The sequence below is a fragment of the Somniosus microcephalus genome, unplaced genomic scaffold, assembly GCF_052327205.1.
Source record: "Somniosus microcephalus isolate GS21.2 unplaced genomic scaffold, FLI_Smic_1.0 scaffold63, whole genome shotgun sequence".
Lineage (NCBI taxonomy): Eukaryota > Metazoa > Chordata > Chondrichthyes > Squaliformes > Somniosidae > Somniosus > Somniosus microcephalus.
This window is the reverse complement of record NW_028225250.1, coordinates 740,560-763,283: the sequence shown is the minus strand read 5'-3', so window position 1 is coordinate 763,283 and position 22,724 is coordinate 740,560. Positions and strand designations below refer to the sequence as shown.

The 22,724-nt window shown below is 53.8% G+C and overlaps 4 non-coding genes across 4 annotated transcripts; all 4 read right to left on the bottom strand.

Annotated features, from left to right (window-relative positions):
- Positions 1-1,840: 1,840 nt before the first annotated feature.
- trnar-acg (transfer RNA arginine (anticodon ACG)) lies at positions 1,841-1,913 on the bottom strand. Its single transcript has one exon. It is a non-coding gene; the product is annotated as a tRNA-Arg (tRNA).
- A 3,661-nt stretch (positions 1,914-5,574) lies between these two features.
- On the bottom strand, positions 5,575-5,647 carry trnar-acg (transfer RNA arginine (anticodon ACG)). The gene has a single exon. It is a non-coding gene; the product is annotated as a tRNA-Arg (tRNA).
- Positions 5,648-20,347: 14,700 nt separating this feature from the next.
- trnam-cau (transfer RNA methionine (anticodon CAU)) lies at positions 20,348-20,420 on the bottom strand. The gene has a single exon. It is a non-coding gene; the product is annotated as a tRNA-Met (tRNA).
- A 1,337-nt stretch (positions 20,421-21,757) lies between these two features.
- On the bottom strand, positions 21,758-21,830 carry trnar-acg (transfer RNA arginine (anticodon ACG)). Its single transcript has one exon. It is a non-coding gene; the product is annotated as a tRNA-Arg (tRNA).
- Between the last annotated feature and the right edge of the window lie 894 nt (positions 21,831-22,724).

Below are 22,724 nucleotides of genomic sequence, written 5' to 3'. Positions count from 1 at the left end.
CGCCGATTGGAGCAAAGCGTTGAAAGAGATCAGGGAGCGGGCTAACCCAAAGCAGGAGATCCCTGCTGGTGGCGCAGCAGCTCAGAGGCGAGTGCTAAGGAGCTACTGAGAAGCAAACTTGGTGCAATTGCAAGAAGCAGCTGGGGAAATAGCTCAAATGGTAGAGCGCTCGCTTTGCATGTGAGAGGTAGCGGGCTTGATGCCCGCATTCTCCACGCCTCTTTTGGCTCGGGGCAATGGCTCAAACACAACAGTGGTGTCAGCTGTCGGTGAACCCGTGTACTTCCGAAGGGTCTCCACACGCTGAGGTACAAAGGGGCCAAGGGACATCAAATCCTTTGGTGTGCCGTAGCAGCAAGTCTTGTCGATAGTCTTGTGCAGCAAAAATGGAAAGCTGAGATGAGGGATAAAAAAGCTTTGCAAGTATCAATGCCTTCTCTGAGGATCGAACTCAGAATCTTCAGATTATGAGACTAACGCGCTGCCGACTGCGCTAAGAAGGCACTTGCCATGCAAACTGCTGGGCAGCATGACCAAGTAGGTGCGCTTGCGAGGCATCTAGACCCATAATGCAAAGTGCGTAAAAAAGTTCGAGCCAGGTAGGAGTCTCACCTAAAATCTTCTGATCCGTAGTCAGACGCGTTATCCATTGCGCCACTGGCCCAGCCTGTACAGAGCAGCTGGCAACTCACAGTCCCACAACACTGCGGCATCAGCAGGTACACCAGGCCGGGAGCGTCAAAAGGCGCACGGCGGACAATCACCAAAGCGAGACACCTTTGCCGCTTCCCTTCGATTTTCAGGTGGTAGAGCGGAGGACTGCAGTGGAAAAAAAGCAAAGCAAAGTCGTCGTTAGGTCGCTGGTTCGACTCCGGCTTGAAGGAGCGGGCGTTCTTGTGCAGTAAGTGAGCGGTAAGGAGCTTTTAGCTCAAGGCAGTGCTCTTAACTTGACGCTAGTATACATGTTGCTGCTAAGGCACAGGACACCTCCATTGCTTGAGCAGTTGCATCTGCACACCAGCAGGAAGTGCCTTTGAGCAGCAACGCACCAAAACACCCAGCACTCTCTTTCAGGCAAAACCTCAGGCAAAAGAAGTCGTCTATCAGTCAGACAGGGCTCTCGGCTGCTCCCTCACGCTCGTGGCGGCTGCTACTTTCCGGTCACCTCGCTTCCCTTCCACCGGCTCGGGCTCTTTCTCGGCTTCTTTTCCCATTTCTCTGATTTCCCGCCCTGCCGTTGCTCGGTAACGCCGATTGGAGCAAAGCGTTGAAAGAGATCAGGAAGCGGGCTAACCCAAAGCAGGAGATCCCTGCTGGTGGTGCAGCAGCTCAGAGGCGAGTGCTAAGGAGCTACTGAGAAGCAAACTTGGTGCAATTGCAAGAAGCAGCTGGGGAATTAGCTCAAATGGTAGAGCGCTCGCTTTGCATGTGAGAGGTAGCGGGCTTGATGCCCGCATTCTCCACGCCTCTTTTGGCTCGGGGCAATGGCTCAAACACAACAGTGGTGTCAGCTGTCGGTGAACCCGTGTACTTCCGAAGGGTCTCCACACGCTGAGGTACAGAGGGGCCAAGGGACATCAAATCCTTTAGTGTGCCGTAGCAGCAAGTCTTGTCGATAGTCTTGTGCAGCAAAAATGGAAAGCTGAGATGAGGGATAAAAAAAGCTTTGCAAGTATCAATGCCTTCTCTGAGGATCGAACTCAGGACCTTCAGATTATGAGACTGACGCGCTGCCTACTGCGCTAAGAAGGCACTTGCCATGCAAACTGCTGGGCAGCATGACCAAGTAGGTGCGCTTGCGAGGCATCTAGCGCCATAATGCAAAGTGCGTAAAAAAGTTCGAGCCAGGTAGGAGTCGAACCTACAATCTTCTGATCCGTAGTCAGACGCGTTATCCATTGCGCCACTGGCCCAGCCTGTACAGATCAGCTGGCAACTCACAGTCCCACAACACTGCGGCATCAGCAGGTACACCAGGCCGGGAGCGTCAAAAGGCGCACGGCGGACAATCACCAAAGCGAGACACCTTTGCCGCTTCCCTTCGATTTTCAGGTGGTAGAGCGGAGGACTGCAGTGGAAAAAAAGCAAAGCAAAGTCGTCGTTAGGTCGCTGGTTCGACTCTGGCTTGAAGGAGCGGGCGTTCTTGTGCAGTAAGTGAGCAGTCAGGATATTTTAGCTCAAGGCGGTGCTCCTAACTTGACGCTAGTTTACATGTTGCTGCGAAGGCACAGGACACCTCCATTGCTTGAGCACTTGCATCTGCACACCAGCAGGAAGTGCCTTTGAGCAGCAACGCACCAAAACACCCAGCACTCTCTTTCAGGCAAAACCTCAGCCAAAAGAAGTCGTCTCTCAGTCAGACAGGGCTCTCGGCTGCTCCCTCACGATCGTGGCGGCTGCTACTTTCCGGTCACCTCGCTTCCCTTCCGCCGGCTCGGGCTCTTTCTCGGCTTCTTTCCCCATTTCTCTGATTTCCCGCCCTGCCGTTGCTCGGTAACGCCGATTGGAGCAAAGCGTTGAAAGAGATCAGGGAGCGGGCTAACCCAAAGCAGGAGATCCCTGCTGGTGGCGCAGCAGCTCAGAGGCGAGTGCTAAGGAGCTACTGAGAAGCAAACTTGGTGCAATTGCAAGAAGCAGCTGGGGAATTAGCTCAAATGGTAGAGCGCTCGCTTTGCATGTGAGAGGTAGCGGGCTTGATGCCCGCATTCTCCACGCCTCTTTTGGCTCGGGGCAATGGCTCAAACACAACAGTGGTGTCAGCTGTCGGTGAACCCGTGTACTTCCGAAGGGTCTCCACACGCTGAGGTACAGAGGGGCCAAGGGACATCAAATCCTTTAGTGTGCCGTAGCAGCAACTCTTGTCGATAGTCTTGTGCAGCAAAAATGGAAAGCTGAGATGAGGGATAAAAAAAGCTTTGCAAGTATCAATGCCTTCTCTGAGGATCGAACTCAGGACCTTCAGATTATGAGACTGACGCGCTGCCTACTGCGCTAAGAAGGCACTTGCCATGCAAACTGCTGGGCAGCATGACCAAGTAGGTGCGCTTGCGAGGCATCTAGCGCCATAATGCAAAGTGCGTAAAAAAGTTCGAGCCAGGTAGGAGTCGAACCTACAATCTTCTGATCCGTAGTCAAACACGTTATCCATTGCGCCACTGGCCCAGCCTGTACAGAGCAGCTGGCAACTCACAGTCCCACAACACTGCGGCATCAGCAGGTACACCAGGCCGGGAGCGTCAAAAGGCGCACGGCGGACAATCACCAAAGCGAGACACCTTTGCCGCTTCCCTTCGATTTTCAGGTGGTAGAGCGGAGGACTGCTGTGGAAAAAAAGCAAAGCAAAGTCGTCGTTAGGTCGCTGGTTCGACTCCGGCTTGAAGGAGCGGGCGTTCTTGTGCAGTAAGTGAGCAGTAAGGATATTTTAGCTCAAGGCAGTGCTCTTAACTTGACGCTAGTTTACATGTTGCTGCTAAGGCACAGGACACCTCCATTGCTTGAGCAGTTGCATCTGCACACCAGCAGGAAGTGCCTTTGAGCAGCAACGCACCAAAACACCCAGCACTCTCTTTCAGGCAAAAGAAGTCGTCTATCAGTCAGACAGGGCTCTCGGCTGCTCCCTCACGCTCGTGGCGGCTGCTACTTTCCGGTCACCTCGCTTCCCTTCCGCCGGATCGGGCTCTTTCTCGGCTTCTTTCCCCATTTGTCTGATTTCCCGCCCTGCCGTTGCTCAGTAACGCCGATTGGAGCAAAGCGTTGAAAGAGATCAGGGAGCGGGCTAACCCAAAGCAGGAGATCCCTGCTGGTGGCGCAGCAGCTCAGAGGCGAGTGCTAAGGAGCTACTGAGAAGCAAACTTGGTGCAATTGCAAGAAGCAGCTGGGGAAATAGCTCAAATGGTAGAGCGCTCGCTTTGCATGTGAGAGGTAGCGGGCTTGATGCCCGCATTCTCCACGCCTCTTTTGGCTCGGGGCAATGGCTCAAACACAACAGTGGTGTCAGCTGTCGGTGAACCCGTGTACTTCCGAAGGGTCTCCACACGCTGAGGTACAAAGGGGCCAAGGGACATCAAATCCTTTGGTGTGCCGTAGCAGCAAGTCTTGTCGATAGTCTTGTGCAGCAAAAATGGAAAGCTGAGATGAGGGATAAAAAAGCTTTGCAAGTATCAATGCCTTCTCTGAGGATCGAACTCAGAATCTTCAGATTATGAGACTAACGCGCTGCCGACTGCGCTAAGAAGGCACTTGCCATGCAAACTGCTGGGCAGCATGACCAAGTAGGTGCGCTTGCGAGGCATCTAGACCCATAATGCAAAGTGCGTAAAAAAGTTCGAGCCAGGTAGGAGTCTCACCTAAAATCTTCTGATCCGTAGTCAGACGCGTTATCCATTGCGCCACTGGCCCAGCCTGTACAGAGCAGCTGGCAACTCACAGTCCCACAACACTGCGGCATCAGCAGGTACACCAGGCCGGGAGCGTCAAAAGGCGCACGGCGGACAATCACCAAAGCGAGACACCTTTGCCGCTTCCCTTCGATTTTCAGGTGGTAGAGCGGAGGACTGCAGTGGAAAAAAAGCAAAGCAAAGTCGTCGTTAGGTCGCTGGTTCGACTCCGGCTTGAAGGAGCGGGCGTTCTTGTGCAGTAAGTGAGCGGTAAGGAGCTTTTAGCTCAAGGCAGTGCTCTTAACTTGACGCTAGTATACATGTTGCTGCTAAGGCACAGGACACCTCCATTGCTTGAGCAGTTGCATCTGCACACCAGCAGGAAGTGCCTTTGAGCAGCAACGCACCAAAACACCCAGCACTCTCTTTCAGGCAAAACCTCAGGCAAAAGAAGTCGTCTATCAGTCAGACAGGGCTCTCGGCTGCTCCCTCACGCTCGTGGCGGCTGCTACTTTCCGGTCACCTCGCTTCCCTTCCACCGGCTCGGGCTCTTTCTCGGCTTCTTTCCCCATTTCTCTGATTTCCCGCCCTGCCGTTGCTCGGTAACGCCGATTGGAGCAAAGCGTTGAAAGAGATCAGGGAGCGGGCTAACCCAAAGCAGGAGATCCCTGCTGGTGGCGCAGCAGCTCAGAGGCGAGTGCTAAGGAGCTACTGAGAAGCAAACTTGGTGCAATTGCAGGAAGCAGCTGGGGAATTAGCTCAAATGGTAGAGCGCTCGCTTTGCATGTGAGAGGTAGCGGGCTTGATGCCCGCATTCTCCACGCCTCTTTTGGCTCGGGGCAATGGCTCAAACACAACAGTGGTGTCAGCTGTCGGTGAACCCGTGTACTTCCGAAGGGTCTCCACACGCTGAGGTACAGAGGGGCCAAGGGACATCAAATCCTTTAGTGTGCCGTAGCAGCAACTCTTGTCGATAGTCTTGTGCAGCAAAAATGGAAAGCTGAGATGAGGGATAAAAAAAGCTTTGCAAGTATCAATGCCTTCTCTGAGGATTGAACTCAGGACCTTCAGATTATGAGACTGACGCGCTGCCTACTGCGCTAAGAAGGCACTTGCCATGCAAACTGCTGGGCAGCATGACCAAGTAGGTGCGCTTGCGAGGCATCTAGCGCCATAATGCAAAGTGCGTAAAAAAGTTCGAGCCAGGTAGGAGTCGAACCTACAATCTTCTGATCCGTAGTCAGACGCGTTATCCATTGCGCCACTGGCCCAGCCTGTATAGAGCAGCTGGCAACTCACAGTCCCACAACACTGCGGCATCAGCAGGTACACCAGGCCGGGAGCGTCAAAAGGCGCACGGCGGACAATCACCAAAGCGAGACACCTTTGCCGCTTCCCTTCGATTTTCAGGTGGTAGAGCGGAGGACTGCAGTGGAAAAAAAGCAAAGCAAAGTCGTCGTTAGGTCGCTGGTTCGACTCCGGCTTGAAGGAGCGGGCGTTCTTGTGCAGTAAGTGAGCAGTAAGGATATTTTAGCTCAAGGCAGTGCTCTTAACTTGACGCTAGTTTACATGTTGCTGCTAAGGCACAGGACACCTCCATTGCTTGAGCAGTTGCATCTGCACACCAGCAGGAAGTGCCTTTGAGCAGCAACGCACCAAAACACCCAGCACTCCCTTTCAGGCAAAACCTCAGGCAAAAGAAGTCGTCTCTCAGTCAGACAGGGCTCTCGGCTGCTCCCTCACGATCGTGGCGGCTGCTACTTTCCGGTCACCTCGCTTCCCTTCCGCCGGCTCGGGCTCTTTCTCGGCTTCTTTCCCCATTTCTCTGATTTCCCGCCCTGCCGTTGCTCGGTAACGCCGATTGGAGCAAAGCGTTGAAAGAGATCAGGGAGCGGGCTAACCCAAAGCAGGAGATCCCTGCTGGTGGCGCAGCAGCTCAGAGACGAGTGCTAAGGAGCTACTGAGAAGCAAACTTGGTGCAATTGCAAGAAGCAGCTGGGGAATTAGCTCAAATGGTAGAGCGCTCGCTTTGCATGTGAGAGGTAGCGGGCTTGATGCCCGCATTCTCCACGCCTCTTTTGGCTCGGGGCAATGGCTCAAACACAACAGTGGTGTCAGCTGTCGGTGAACCCGTGTACTTCCGAAGGGTCTCCACACGCTGAGGTACAAAGGGGCCAAGGGACATCAAATCCTTTGGTGTGCCGTAGCAGCAAGTCTTGTCGATAGTCATGTGCAGCAAAAATGGAAAGCTGAGATGAGGGATAAAAAAGCTTTGCAAGTATCAATGCCTTCTCTGAGGATCGAACTCAGAATCTTCAGATTATGAGACTAACGCGCTGCCGACTGCGCTAAGAAGGCACTTGCCATGCAAACTGCTGGGCAGCATGACCAAGTAGGTGCGCTTGCGAGGCATCTAGACCCATAATGCAAAGTGCGTAAAAAAGTTCGAGCCAGGCAGGAGTCTCACCTAAAATCTTCTGATCCGTAGTCAGACGCGTTATCCATTGCGCCACTGGCCCAGCCTGTACAGAGCAGCTGGCAACTCACAGTCCCACAACACTGCGGCATCAGCAGGTACACCAGGCCGGGAGCGTCAAAAGGCGCACGGCGGACAATCACCAAAGCGAGACACCTTTGCCGCTTCCCTTCGATTTTCAGGTGGTAGAGCGGAGGACTGCAGTGGAAAAAAAGCAAAGCAAAGTCGTCGTTAGGTCGCTGGTTCGACTCCGGCTTGAAGGAGCGGGCGTTCTTGTGCAGTAAGTGAGCGGTAAGGAGCTTTTAGCTCAAGGCAGTGCTCTTAACTTGACGCTAGTATACATGTTGCTGCTAAGGCACAGGACACCTCCATTGCTTGAGCAGTTGCATCTGCACACCAGCAGGAAGTGCCTTTGAGCAGCAACGCACCAAAACACCCAGCACTCTCTTTCAGGCAAAACCTCAGGCAAAAGAAGTCGTCTCTCAGTCAGACAGGGCTCTCGGCTGCTCCCTCACGATCGTGGCGGCTGCTACTTTCCGGTCACCTCGCTTCCCTTCCGCCGGCTCGGGCTCTTTCTCGGCTTCTTTCCCCATTTCTCTGATTTCCCGCCCTGCCGTTGCTCGGTAACGCCGATTGGAGCAAAGCGTTGAAAGAGATCAGGGAGCGGGCTAACCCAAAGCAGGAGATCCCTGCTGGTGGCGCAGCAGCTCAGAGGCGAGTGCTAAGGAGCTACTGAGAAGCAAACTTGGTGCAATTGCAAGAAGCAGCTGGGGAATTAGCTCAAATGGTAGAGCGCTCGCTTTGCATGTGAGAGGTAGCGGGCTTGATGCCCGCATTCTCCACGCCTCTTTTGGCTCGGGGCAATGGCTCAAACACAACAGTGGTGTCAGCTGTCGGTGAACCCGTGTACTTCCGAAGGGTCTCCACACGCTGAGGTACAGAGGGGCCAAGGGACATCAAATCCTTTAGTGTGCCGTAGCAGCAACTCTTGTCGATAGTCTTGTGCAGCAAAAATGGAAAGCTGAGATGAGGGATAAAAAAAGCTTTGCAAGTATCAATGCCTTCTCTGAGGATCGAACTCAGGACCTTCAGATTATGAGACTGACGCGCTGCCTACTGCACTAAGAAGGCACTTGCCATGCAAACTGCTGGGCAGCATGACCAAGTAGGTGCGCTTGCGAGGCATCTAGCGCCATAATGCAAAGTGCGTAAAAAAGTTCAAGCCAGGTAGGAGTCGAACCTACAATCTTCTGATCCGTAGTCAAACGCGTTATCCATTGCGCCACTGGCCCAGCCTGTACAGAGCAGCTGGCAACTCACAGTCCCACAACACTGCGGCATCAGCAGGTACACCAGGCCGGGAGCGTCAAAAGGCGCACGGCGGACAATCACCAAAGCGAGACACCTTTGCCGCTTCCCTTCGATTTTCAGGTGGTAGAGCGGAGGACTGCTGTGGAAAAAAAGCAAAGCAAAGTCGTCGTTAGGTCGCTGGTTCGACTCCGGCTTGAAGGAGCGGGCGTTCTTGTGCAGTAAGTGAGCAGTAAGGATATTTTAGCTCAAGGCAGTGCTCTTAACTTGACGCTAGTTTACATGTTGCTGCTAAGGCACAGGACACCTCCATTGCTTGAGCAGTTGCATCTGCACACCAGCAGGAAGTGCCTTTGAGCAGCAACGCACCAAAACACCCAGCACTCTCTTTCAGGCAAAAGAAGTCGTCTATCAGTCAGACAGGGCTCTCGGCTGCTCCCTCACGCTCGTGGCGGCTGCTACTTTCCGGTCACCTCGCTTCCCTTCCGCCGGATCGGGCTCTTTCTCGGCTTCTTTCCCCATTTGTCTGATTTCCCGCCCTGCCGTTGCTCAGTAACGCCGATTGGAGCAAAGCGTTGAAAGAGATCAGGGAGCGGGCTAACCCAAAGCAGGAGATCCCTGCTGGTGGCGCAGCAGCTCAGAGGCGAGTGCTAAGGAGCTACTGAGAAGCAAACTTGGTGCAATTGCAAGAAGCAGCTGGGGAATTAGCTCAAATGGTAGAGCGCTCGCTTTGCATGTGAGAGGTAGCGGGCTTGATGCCCGCATTCTCCACGCCTCTTTTGCCTCGGGGCAATGGCTCAAACACAACAGTGGTGTCAGCTGTCGGTGAACCCGTGTACTTCCGAAGGGTCTCCACACGCTGAGGTACAAAGGGGCCAAGGGACATCAAATCCTTTGGTGTGCCGTAGCAGCAAGTCTTGTCGATAGTCTTGTGCAGCAAAAATGGAAAGCTGAGATGAGGGATAAAAAAGCTTTGCAAGTATCAATGCCTTCTCTGAGGATCGAACTCAGAATCTTCAGATTATGAGACTAACGCGCTGCCGACTGCGCTAAGAAGGCACTTGCCATGCAAACTGCTGGGCAGCATGACCAAGTAGGTGCGCTTGCGAGGCATCTAGACCCATAATGCAAAGTGCGTAAAAAAGTTCGAGCCAGGCAGGAGTCTCACCTAAAATCTTCTGATCCGTAGTCAGACGCGTTATCCATTGCGCCACTGGCCCAGCCTGTACAGAGCAGCTGGCAACTCACAGTCCCACAACACTGCGGCATCAGCAGGTACACCAGGCCGGGAGCGTCAAAAGGCGCACGGCGGACAATCACCAAAGCGAGACACCTTTGCCGCTTCCCTTCGATTTTCAGGTGGTAGAGCGGAGGACTGCAGTGGAAAAAAAGCAAAGCAAAGTCGTCGTTAGGTCGCTGGTTCGACTCCGGCTTGAAGGAGCGGGCGTTCTTGTGCAGTAAGTGAGCGGTAAGGAGCTTTTAGCTCAAGGCAGTGCTCTTAACTTGACGCTAGTATACATGTTGCTGCTAAGGCACAGGACACCTCCATTGCTTGAGCAGTTGCATCTGCACACCAGCAGGAAGTGCCTTTGAGCAGCAACGCACCAAAACACCCAGCACTCTCTTTCAGGCAAAACCTCAGGCAAAAGAAGTCGTCTCTCAGTCAGACAGGGCTCTCGGCTGCTCCCTCACGATCGTGGCGGCTGCTACTTTCCGGTCACCTCGCTTCCCTTCCGCCGGCTCGGGCTCTTTCTCGGCTTCTTTCCCCATTTCTCTGATTTCCCGCCCTGCCGTTGCTCGGTAACGCCGATTGGAGCAAAGCGTTGAAAGAGATCAGGGAGCGGGCTAACCCAAAGCAGGAGATCCCTGCTGGTGGCGCAGCAGCTCAGAGGCGAGTGCTAAGGAGCTACTGAGAAGCAAACTTGGTGCAATTGCAAGAAGCAGCTGGGGAATTAGCTCAAATGGTAGAGCGCTCGCTTTGCATGTGAGAGGTAGCGGGCTTGATGCCCGCATTCTCCACGCCTCTTTTGGCTCGGGGCAATGGCTCAAACACAACAGTGGTGTCAGCTGTCGGTGAACCCGTGTACTTCCGAAGGGTCTCCACACGCTGAGGTACAGAGGGGCCAAGGGACATCAAATCCTTTAGTGTGCCGTAGCAGCAACTCTTGTCGATAGTCTTGTGCAGCAAAAATGGAAAGCTGAGATGAGGGATAAAAAAAGCTTTGCAAGTATCAATGCCTTCTCTGAGGATCGAACTCAGGACCTTCAGATTATGAGACTGACGCGCTGCCTACTGCACTAAGAAGGCACTTGCCATGCAAACTGCTGGGCAGCATGACCAAGTAGGTGCGCTTGCGAGGCATCTAGCGCCATAATGCAAAGTGCGTAAAAAAGTTCGAGCCAGGTAGGAGTCGAACCTACAATCTTCTGATCCGTAGTCAAACGCGTTATCCATTGCGCCACTGGCCCAGCCTGTACAGAGCAGCTGGCAACTCACAGTCCCACAACACTGCGGCATCAGCAGGTACACCAGGCCGGGAGCGTCAAAAGGCGCACGGCGGACAATCACCAAAGCGAGACACCTTTGCCGCTTCCCTTCGATTTTCAGGTGGTAGAGCGGAGGACTGCTGTGGAAAAAAAGCAAAGCAAAGTCGTCGTTAGGTCGCTGGTTCGACTCCGGCTTGAAGGAGCGGGCGTTCTTGTGCAGTAAGTGAGCAGTAAGGATATTTTAGCTCAAGGCAGTGCTCTTAACTTGACGCTAGTTTACATGTTGCTGCTAAGGCACAGGACACCTCCATTGCTTGAGCAGTTGCATCTGCACACCAGCAGGAAGTGCCTTTGAGCAGCAACGCACCAAAACACCCAGCACTCTCTTTCAGGCAAAAGAAGTCGTCTATCAGTCAGACAGGGCTCTCGGCTGCTCCCTCACGCTCGTGGCGGCTGCTACTTTCCGGTCACCTCGCTTCCCTTCCGCCGGATCGGGCTCTTTCTCGGCTTCTTTCCCCATTTGTCTGATTTCCCGCCCTGCCGTTGCTCAGTAACGCCGATTGGAGCAAAGCGTTGAAAGAGATCAGGGAGCGGGCTAACCCAAAGCAGGAGATCCCTGCTGGTGGCGCAGCAGCTCAGAGGCGAGTGCTAAGGAGCTACTGAGAAGCAAACTTGGTGCAATTGCAAGAAGCAGCTGGGGAAATAGCTCAAATGGTAGAGCGCTCGCTTTGCATGTGAGAGGTAGCGGGCTTGATGCCCGCATTCTCCACGCCTCTTTTGGCTCGGGGCAATGGCTCAAACACAACAGTGGTGTCAGCTGTCGGTGAACCCGTGTACTTCCGAAGGGTCTCCACACGCTGAGGTACAAAGGGGCCAAGGGACATCAAATCCTTTGGTGTGCCGTAGCAGCAAGTCTTGTCGATAGTCTTGTGCAGCAAAAATGGAAAGCTGAGATGAGGGATAAAAAAGCTTTGCAAGTATCAATGCCTTCTCTGAGGATCGAACTCAGAATCTTCAGATTATGAGACTAACGCGCTGCCGACTGCGCTAAGAAGGCACTTGCCATGCAAACTGCTGGGCAGCATGACCAAGTAGGTGCGCTTGCGAGGCATCTAGACCCATAATGCAAAGTGCGTAAAAAAGTTCGAGCCAGGTAGGAGTCTCACCTAAAATCTTCTGATCCGTAGTCAGACGCGTTATCCATTGCGCCACTGGCCCAGCCTGTACAGAGCAGCTGGCAACTCACAGTCCCACAACACTGCGGCATCAGCAGGTACACCAGGCCGGGAGCGTCAAAAGGCGCACGGCGGACAATCACCAAAGCGAGACACCTTTGCCGCTTCCCTTCGATTTTCAGGTGGTAGAGCGGAGGACTGCAGTGGAAAAAAAGCAAAGCAAAGTCGTCGTTAGGTCGCTGGTTCGACTCCGGCTTGAAGGAGCGGGCGTTCTTGTGCAGTAAGTGAGCGGTAAGGAGCTTTTAGCTCAAGGCAGTGCTCTTAACTTGACGCTAGTATACATGTTGCTGCTAAGGCACAGGACACCTCCATTGCTTGAGCAGTTGCATCTGCACACCAGCAGGAAGTGCCTTTGAGCAGCAACGCACCAAAACACCCAGCACTCTCTTTCAGGCAAAACCTCAGGCAAAAGAAGTCGTCTATCAGTCAGACAGGGCTCTCGGCTGCTCCCTCACGCTCGTGGCGGCTGCTACTTTCCGGTCACCTCGCTTCCCTTCCACCGGCTCGGGCTCTTTCTCGGCTTCTTTCCCCATTTCTCTGATTTCCCGCCCTGCCGTTGCTCGGTAACGCCGATTGGAGCAAAGCGTTGAAAGAGATCAGGGAGCGGGCTAACCCAAAGCAGGAGATCCCTGCTGGTGGCGCAGCAGCTCAGAGGCGAGTGCTAAGGAGCTACTGAGAAGCAAACTTGGTGCAATTGCAGGAAGCAGCTGGGGAATTAGCTCAAATGGTAGAGCGCTCGCTTTGCATGTGAGAGGTAGCGGGCTTGATGCCCGCATTCTCCACGCCTCTTTTGGCTCGGGGCAATGGCTCAAACACAACAGTGGTGTCAGCTGTCGGTGAACCCGTGTACTTCCGAAGGGTCTCCACACGCTGAGGTACAGAGGGGCCAAGGGACATCAAATCCTTTAGTGTGCCGTAGCAGCAACTCTTGTCGATAGTCTTGTGCAGCAAAAATGGAAAGCTGAGATGAGGGATAAAAAAAGCTTTGCAAGTATCAATGCCTTCTCTGAGGATTGAACTCAGGACCTTCAGATTATGAGACTGACGCGCTGCCTACTGCGCTAAGAAGGCACTTGCCATGCAAACTGCTGGGCAGCATGACCAAGTAGGTGCGCTTGCGAGGCATCTAGCGCCATAATGCAAAGTGCGTAAAAAAGTTCAAGCCAGGTAGGAGTCGAACCTACAATCTTCTGATCCGTAGTCAGACGCGTTATCCATTGCGCCACTGGCCCAGCCTGTATAGAGCAGCTGGCAACTCACAGTCCCACAACACTGCGGCATCAGCAGGTACACCAGGCCGGGAGCGTCAAAAGGCGCACGGCGGACAATCACCAAAGCGAGACACCTTTGCCGCTTCCCTTCGATTTTCAGGTGGTAGAGCGGAGGACTGCAGTGGAAAAAAAGCAAAGCAAAGTCGTCGTTAGGTCGCTGGTTCGACTCCGGCTTGAAGGAGCGGGCGTTCTTGTGCAGTAAGTGAGCAGTAAGGATATTTTAGCTCAAGGCAGTGCTCTTAACTTGACGCTAGTTTACATGTTGCTGCTAAGGCACAGGACACCTCCATTGCTTGAGCAGTTGCATCTGCACACCAGCAGGAAGTGCCTTTGAGCAGCAACGCACCAAAACACCCAGCACTCCCTTTCAGGCAAAACCTCAGGCAAAAGAAGTCGTCTCTCAGTCAGACAGGGCTCTCGGCTGCTCCCTCACGATCGTGGCGGCTGCTACTTTCCGGTCACCTCGCTTCCCTTCCGCCGGCTCGGGCTCTTTCTCGGCTTCTTTCCCCATTTCTCTGATTTCCCGCCCTGCCGTTGCTCGGTAACGCCGATTGGAGCAAAGCGTTGAAAGAGATCAGGGAGCGGGCTAACCCAAAGCAGGAGATCCCTGCTGGTGGCGCAGCAGCTCAGAGACGAGTGCTAAGGAGCTACTGAGAAGCAAACTTGGTGCAATTGCAAGAAGCAGCTGGGGAATTAGCTCAAATGGTAGAGCGCTCGCTTTGCATGTGAGAGGTAGCGGGCTTGATGCCCGCATTCTCCACGCCTCTTTTGGCTCGGGGCAATGGCTCAAACACAACAGTGGTGTCAGCTGTCGGTGAACCCGTGTACTTCCGAAGGGTCTCCACACGCTGAGGTACAAAGGGGCCAAGGGACATCAAATCCTTTGGTGTGCCGTAGCAGCAAGTCTTGTCGATAGTCATGTGCAGCAAAAATGGAAAGCTGAGATGAGGGATAAAAAAGCTTTGCAAGTATCAATGCCTTCTCTGAGGATCGAACTCAGAATCTTCAGATTATGAGACTAACGCGCTGCCGACTGCGCTAAGAAGGCACTTGCCATGCAAACTGCTGGGCAGCATGACCAAGTAGGTGCGCTTGCGAGGCATCTAGACCCATAATGCAAAGTGCGTAAAAAAGTTCGAGCCAGGCAGGAGTCTCACCTAAAATCTTCTGATCCGTAGTCAGACGCGTTATCCATTGCGCCACTGGCCCAGCCTGTACAGAGCAGCTGGCAACTCACAGTCCCACAACACTGCGGCATCAGCAGGTACACCAGGCCGGGAGCGTCAAAAGGCGCACGGCGGACAATCACCAAAGCGAGACACCTTTGCCGCTTCCCTTCGATTTTCAGGTGGTAGAGCGGAGGACTGCAGTGGAAAAAAAGCAAAGCAAAGTCGTCGTTAGGTCGCTGGTTCGACTCCGGCTTGAAGGAGCGGGCGTTCTTGTGCAGTAAGTGAGCGGTAAGGAGCTTTTAGCTCAAGGCAGTGCTCTTAACTTGACGCTAGTATACATGTTGCTGCTAAGGCACAGGACACCTCCATTGCTTGAGCAGTTGCATCTGCACACCAGCAGGAAGTGCCTTTGAGCAGCAACGCACCAAAACACCCAGCACTCTCTTTCAGGCAAAACCTCAGGCAAAAGAAGTCGTCTCTCAGTCAGACAGGGCTCTCGGCTGCTCCCTCACGATCGTGGCGGCTGCTACTTTCCGGTCACCTCGCTTCCCTTCCGCCGGCTCGGGCTCTTTCTCGGCTTCTTTCCCCATTTCTCTGATTTCCCGCCCTGCCGTTGCTCGGTAACGCCGATTGGAGCAAAGCGTTGAAAGAGATCAGGGAGCGGGCTAACCCAAAGCAGGAGATCCCTGCTGGTGGCGCAGCAGCTCAGAGGCGAGTGCTAAGGAGCTACTGAGAAGCAAACTTGGTGCAATTGCAAGAAGCAGCTGGGGAATTAGCTCAAATGGTAGAGCGCTCGCTTTGCATGTGAGAGGTAGCGGGCTTGATGCCCGCATTCTCCACGCCTCTTTTGGCTCGGGGCAATGGCTCAAACACAACAGTGGTGTCAGCTGTCGGTGAACCCGTGTACTTCCGAAGGGTCTCCACACGCTGAGGTACAGAGGGGCCAAGGGACATCAAATCCTTTAGTGTGCCGTAGCAGCAACTCTTGTCGATAGTCTTGTGCAGCAAAAATGGAAAGCTGAGATGAGGGATAAAAAAAGCTTTGCAAGTATCAATGCCTTCTCTGAGGATCGAACTCAGGACCTTCAGATTATGAGACTGACGCGCTGCCTACTGCACTAAGAAGGCACTTGCCATGCAAACTGCTGGGCAGCATGACCAAGTAGGTGCGCTTGCGAGGCATCTAGCGCCATAATGCAAAGTGCGTAAAAAAGTTCAAGCCAGGTAGGAGTCGAACCTACAATCTTCTGATCCGTAGTCAAACGCGTTATCCATTGCGCCACTGGCCCAGCCTGTACAGAGCAGCTGGCAACTCACAGTCCCACAACACTGCGGCATCAGCAGGTACACCAGGCCGGGAGCGTCAAAAGGCGCACGGCGGACAATCACCAAAGCGAGACACCTTTGCCGCTTCCCTTCGATTTTCAGGTGGTAGAGCGGAGGACTGCTGTGGAAAAAAAGCAAAGCAAAGTCGTCGTTAGGTCGCTGGTTCGACTCCGGCTTGAAGGAGCGGGCGTTCTTGTGCAGTAAGTGAGCAGTAAGGATATTTTAGCTCAAGGCAGTGCTCTTAACTTGACGCTAGTTTACATGTTGCTGCTAAGGCACAGGACACCTCCATTGCTTGAGCAGTTGCATCTGCACACCAGCAGGAAGTGCCTTTGAGCAGCAACGCACCAAAACACCCAGCACTCTCTTTCAGGCAAAAGAAGTCGTCTATCAGTCAGACAGGGCTCTCGGCTGCTCCCTCACGCTCGTGGCGGCTGCTACTTTCCGGTCACCTCGCTTCCCTTCCGCCGGATCGGGCTCTTTCTCGGCTTCTTTCCCCATTTGTCTGATTTCCCGCCCTGCCGTTGCTCAGTAACGCCGATTGGAGCAAAGCGTTGAAAGAGATCAGGGAGCGGGCTAACCCAAAGCAGGAGATCCCTGCTGGTGGCGCAGCAGCTCAGAGGCGAGTGCTAAGGAGCTACTGAGAAGCAAACTTGGTGCAATTGCAAGAAGCAGCTGGGGAATTAGCTCAAATGGTAGAGCGCTCGCTTTGCATGTGAGAGGTAGCGGGCTTGATGCCCGCATTCTCCACGCCTCTTTTGCCTCGGGGCAATGGCTCAAACACAACAGTGGTGTCAGCTGTCGGTGAACCCGTGTACTTCCGAAGGGTCTCCACACGCTGAGGTACAAAGGGGCCAAGGGACATCAAATCCTTTGGTGTGCCGTAGCAGCAAGTCTTGTCGATAGTCTTGTGCAGCAAAAATGGAAAGCTGAGATGAGGGATAAAAAAGCTTTGCAAGTATCAATGCCTTCTCTGAGGATCGAACTCAGAATCTTCAGATTATGAGACTAACGCGCTGCCGACTGCGCTAAGAAGGCACTTGCCATGCAAACTGCTGGGCAGCATGACCAAGTAGGTGCGCTTGCGAGGCATCTAGACCCATAATGCAAAGTGCGTAAAAAAGTTCGAGCCAGGCAGGAGTCTCACCTAAAATCTTCTGATCCGTAGTCAGACGCGTTATCCATTGCGCCACTGGCCCAGCCTGTACAGAGCAGCTGGCAACTCACAGTCCCACAACACTGCGGCATCAGCAGGTACACCAGGCCGGGAGCGTCAAAAGGCGCACGGCGGACAATCACCAAAGCGAGACACCTTTGCCGCTTCCCTTCGATTTTCAGGTGGTAGAGCGGAGGACTGCAGTGGAAAAAAAGCAAAGCAAAGTCGTCGTTAGGTCGCTGGTTCGACTCCGGCTTGAAGGAGCGGGCGTTCTTGTGCAGTAAGTGAGCGGTAAGGAGCTTTTAGCTCAAGGCAGTGCTCTTAACTTGACGCTAGTATACATGTTGCTGCTAAGGCACAGGACACCTCCATTGCTTGAGCAGTTGCATCTGCACACCAGCAGGAAGTGCCTTTGAGCAGCAACGCACCAAAACACCCAGCACTCTCTTTCAGGCAAAACCTCAGGCAAAAGAAGTCGTCTCTCAGTCAGACAGGGCTCTCGGCTGCTCCCTCACGATCGTGGCGGCTGCTACTTTCCGGTCACCTCGCTTCCCTTCCGCCGGCTCGGGCTCTTTCTCGGCTTCTTTCCCCATTTCTCTGATTTCCCGCCCTGCCGTTGCTCGGTAACGCCGATTGGAGCAAAGCGTTGAAAGAGATCAGGGAGCGGGCTAACCCAAAGCAGGAGATCCCTGCTGGTGGCGCAGCAGCTCAGAGGCGAGTGCTAAGGAGCTACTGAGAAGCAAACTTGGTGCAATTGCAAGAAGCAGCTGGGGAATTAGCTCAAATGGTAGAGCGCTCGCTTTGCATGTGAGAGGTAGCGGGCTTGATGCCCGCATTCTCCACGCCTCTTTTGGCTCGGGGCAATGGCTCAAACACAACAGTGGTGTCAGCTGTCGGTGAACCCGTGTACTTCCGAAGGGTCTCCACACGCTGAGGTACAGAGGGGCCAAGGGACATCAAATCCTTTAGTGTGCCGTAGCAGCAACTCTTGTCGATAGTCTTGTGCAGCAAAAATGGAAAGCTGAGATGAGGGATAAAAAAAGCTTTGCAAGTATCAATGCCTTCTCTGAGGATCGAACTCAGGACCTTCAGATTATGAGACTGACGCGCTGCCTACTGCACTAAGAAGGCACTTGCCATGCAAACTGCTGGGCAGCATGACCAAGTAGGTGCGCTTGCGAGGCATCTAGCGCCATAATGCAAAGTGCGTAAAAAAGTTCGAGCCAGGTAGGAGTCGAACCTACAATCTTCTGATCCGTAGTCAAACGCGTTATCCATTGCGCCACTGGCCCAGCCTGTACAGAGCAGCTGGCAACTCACAGTCCCACAACACTGCGGCATCAGCAGGTACACCAGGCCGGGAGCGTCAAAAGGCGCACGGCGGACAATCACCAAAGCGAGACACCTTTGCCGCTTCCCTTCGATTTTCAGGTGGTAGAGCGGAGGACTGCTGTGGAAAAAAAGCAAAGCAAAGTCGTCGTTAGGTCGCTGGTTCGACTCCGGCTTGAAGGAGCGGGCGTTCTTGTGCAGTAAGTGAGCAGTAAGGATATTTTAGCTCAAGGCAGTGCTCTTAACTTGACGCTAGTTTACATGTTGCTGCTAAGGCACAGGACACCTCCATTGCTTGAGCAGTTGCATCTGCACACCAGCAGGAAGTGCCTTTGAGCAGCAACGCACCAAAACACCCAGCACTCTCTTTCAGGCAAAAGAAGTCGTCTATCAGTCAGACAGGGCTCTCGGCTGCTCCCTCACGCTCGTGGCGGCTGCTACTTTCCGGTCACCTCGCTTCCCTTCCGCCGGATCGGGCTCTTTCTCGGCTTCTTTCCCCATTTGTCTGATTTCCCGCCCTGCCGTTGCTCAGTAACGCCGATTGGAGCAAAGCGTTGAAAGAGATCAGGGAGCGGGCTAACCCAAAGCAGGAGATCCCTGCTGGTGGCGCAGCAGCTCAGAGGCGAGTGCTAAGGAGCTACTGAGAAGCAAACTTGGTGCAATTGCAAGAAGCAGCTGGGGAATTAGCTCAAATGGTAGAGCGCTCGCTTTGCATGTGAGAGGTAGCGGGCTTGATGCCCGCATTCTCCACGCCTCTTTTGCCTCGGGGCAATGGCTCAAACACAACAGTGGTGTCAGCTGTCGGTGAACCCGTGTACTTCCGAAGGGTCTCCACACGCTGAGGTACAAAGGGGCCAAGGGACATCAAATCCTTTGGTGTGCCGTAGCAGCAAGTCTTGTCGATAGTCTTGTGCAGCAAAAATGGAAAGCTGAGATGAGGGATAAAAAAGCTTTGCAAGTATCAATGCCTTCTCTGAGGATCGAACTCAGAATCTTCAGATTATGAGACTAACGCGCTGCCGACTGCGCTAAGAAGGCACTTGCCATGCAAACTGCTGGGCAGCATGACCAAGTAGGTGCGCTTGCGAGGCATCTAGACCCATAATGCAAAGTGCGTAAAAAAGTTCGAGCCAGGTAGGAGTCTCACCTAAAATCTTCTGATCCGTAGTCAGACGCGTTATCCATTGCGCCACTGGCCCAGCCTGTACAGAGCAGCTGGCAACTCACAGTCCCACAACACTGCGGCATCAGCAGGTACACCAGGCCGGGAGCGTCAAAAGGCGCACGGCGGACAATCACCAAAGCGAGACACCTTTGCCGCTTCCCTTCGATTTTCAGGTGGTAGAGCGGAGGACTGCAGTGGAAAAAAAGCAAAGCAAAGTCGTCGTTAGGTCGCTGGTTCGACTCCGGCTTGAAGGAGCGGGCGTTCTTGTGCAGTAAGTGAGCGGTAAGGAGCTTTTAGCTCAAGGCAGTGCTCTTAACTTGACGCTAGTATACATGTTGCTGCTAAGGCACAGGACACCTCCATTGCTTGAGCAGTTGCATCTGCACACCAGCAGGAAGTGCCTTTGAGCAGCGACGCACCAAAACACCCAGCACTCTCTTTCAGGTAAAACCTCAGGCAAAAGAAGTCGTCTATCAGTCAGACAGGGCTCTCGGCTGCTCCCTCACGCTCGTGGCGGCTGCTACTTTCCGGTCACCTCGCTTCCCTTCCACCGGCTCGGGCTCTTTCTCGGCTTCTTTCCCCATTTCTCTGATTTCCCGCCCTGCCGTTGCTCGGTAACGCCGATTGGAGCAAAGCGTTGAAAGAGATCAGGGAGCGGGCTAACCCAAAGCAGGAGATCCCTGCTGGTGGCGCAGCAGCTCAGAGGCGAGTGCTAAGGAGCTACTGAGAAGCAAACTTGGTGCAATTACAAGAAGCAGCTGGGGAATTAGCTCAAATGGTAGAGCGCTCGCTTTGCATGTGAGAGGTAGCGGGCTTGATGCCCGCATTCTCCACGCCTCTTTTGGCTCGGGGCAATGGCTCAAACACAACAGTGGTGTCAGCTGTCGGTGAACCCGTGTACTTCCGAAGGGTCTCCACACGCTGAGGTACAGAGGGGCCAAGGGACATCAAATCCTTTAGTGTGCCGTAGCAGCAACTCTTGTCGATAGTCTTGTGCAGCAAAAATGGAAAGCTGAGATGAGGGATAAAAAAAGCTTTGCAAGTATCAATGCCTTCTCTGAGGATTGAACTCAGGACCTTCAGATTATGAGACTGACGCGCTGCCAACTGCGCTAAGAAGGCACTTGCCATGCAAACTGCTGGGCAGCATGACCAAGTAGGTGCGCTTGCGAGGCATCTAGCGCCATAATGCAAAGTGCGTAAAAAAGTTCGAGCCAGATGGGAGTCGAACCTACAATCTTCTGATCCGTAGTCAGACGCGTTATCCATTGCGCCACTGGCCCAGCCTGTATAGAGCAGCTGGCAACTCACAGTCCCACAACACTGCGGCATCAGCAGGTACACCAGGCCGGGAGCGTCAAAAGGCGCACGGCGGACAATCACCAAAGCGAGACACCTTTGCCGCTTCCCTTCGATTTTCAGGTGGTAGAGCGGAGGACTGCAGTGGAAAAAAAGCAAAGCAAAGTCGTCGTTAGGTCGCTGGTTCGACTCCGGCTTGAAGGAGCGGGCGTTCTTGTGCAGTAAGTGAGCAGTAAGGATATTTTAGCTCAAGGCAGTGCTCTTAACTTGACGCTAGTTTACATGTTGCTGCTAAGGCACAGGACACCTCCATTGCTTGAACAGTTGCATCTGCACACCAGCAGGAAGTGCCTTTGAGCAGCAACGCACCAAAACACCCAGCACTCTCTTTCAGGCAAAACCTCAGGCAAAAGAAGTCGTCTATCAGTCAGACAGGGCTCTCGGCTGCTCCCTCACGCTCGTGGCGGCTGCTACTTTCCGGTCACCTCGCTTCCCTTCCGCTGGCTCGGGCTCTTTCTCGGCTTCTTTCCCCATTTCTCTGATTTCCCGCCCTGCCGTTGCTCGGTAACGCCGATTGGAGCAAAGCGTTGAAAGAGATCAGGGAGCGGGCTAACCCAAAGCAGGAGATCCCTGCTGGTGGCGCAGCAGCTCAGAGGCGAGTGCTAAGGAGCTACTGAGAAGCAAACTTGGTGCAATTGCAAGAAGCAGCTGGGGAATTAGCTCAAATGGTAGAGCGCTCGCTTTGCATGTGAGAGGTAGCGGGCTTGATGCCCGCATTCTCCACGCCTCTTTTGGCTCGGGGCAATGGCTCAAACACAACAGTGGTGTCAGCTGTCGGTGAACCCGTGTACTTCCGAAGGGTCTCCACACGCTGAGGTACAGAGGGGCCAAGGGACATCAAATCCTTTAGTGTGCCGTAGCAGCAAGTCTTGTCGATAGTCTTGTGCAGCAAAAATGGAAAGCTGAGATGAGGGATAAAAAAAGCTTTGCAAGTATCAATGCCTTCTCTGAGGATCGAACTCAGGACCTTCAGATTATGAGACTGACGCGCTGCCTACTGCGCTAAGAAGGCACTTGCCATGCAAACTGCTGGGCAGCATGACCAAGTAGGTGCGCTTGCGAGGCATCTAGCGCCATAATGCAAAGTGCGTAAAAAAGTTCGAGCCAGGTAGGAGTCGAACCTACAATCTTCTGATCCGTAGTCAGACGCGTTATCCATTGCGCCACTGGCCCAGCCTGTACAGATCAGCTGGCAACTCACAGTCCCACAACACTGCGGCATCAGCAGGTACACCAGGCCGGGAGCGTCAAAAGGCGCACGGCGGACAATCACCAAAGCGAGACACCTTTGCCGCTTCCCTTCGATTTTCAGGTGGTAGAGCGGAGGACTGCAGTGGAAAAAAAGCAAAGCAAAGTCGTCGTTAGGTCGCTGGTTCGACTCCGGCTTGAAGGAGCGGGCGTTCTTGTGCAGTAAGTGAGCAGTAAGGATATTTTAGCTCAAGGCAGTGCTCTTAACTTGACGCTAGTTTACATGTTGCTGCTAAGGCACAGGACACCTCCATTGCTTGAGCAGTTGCATCTGCACACCAGCAGGAAGTGCCTTTGAGCAGCAACGCACCAAAACACCCAGCACTCTCTTTCAGGCAAAAGAAGTCGTCTATCAGTCAGACAGGGCTCTCGGCTGCTCCCTCACGCTCGTGGCGGCTGCTACTTTCCGGTCACCTCGCTTCCCTTCCGCCGGATCGGGCTCTTTCTCGGCTTCTTTCCCCATTTGTCTGATTTCCCGCCCTGCCGTTGCTCAGTAACGCCGATTGGAGCAAAGCGTTGAAAGAGATCAGGGAGCGGGCTAACCCAAAGCAGGAGATCCCTGCTGGTGGCGCAGCAGCTCAGAGGCGAGTGCTAAGGAGCTACTGAGAAGCAAACTTGGTGCAATTGCAAGAAGCAGCTGGGGAAATAGCTCAAATGGTAGAGCGCTCGCTTTGCATGTGAGAGGTAGCGGGCTTGATGCCCGCATTCTCCACGCCTCTTTTGGCTCGGGGCAATGGCTCAAACACAACAGTGGTGTCAGCTGTCGGTGAACCCGTGTACTTCCGAAGGGTCTCCACACGCTGAGGTACAAAGGGGCCA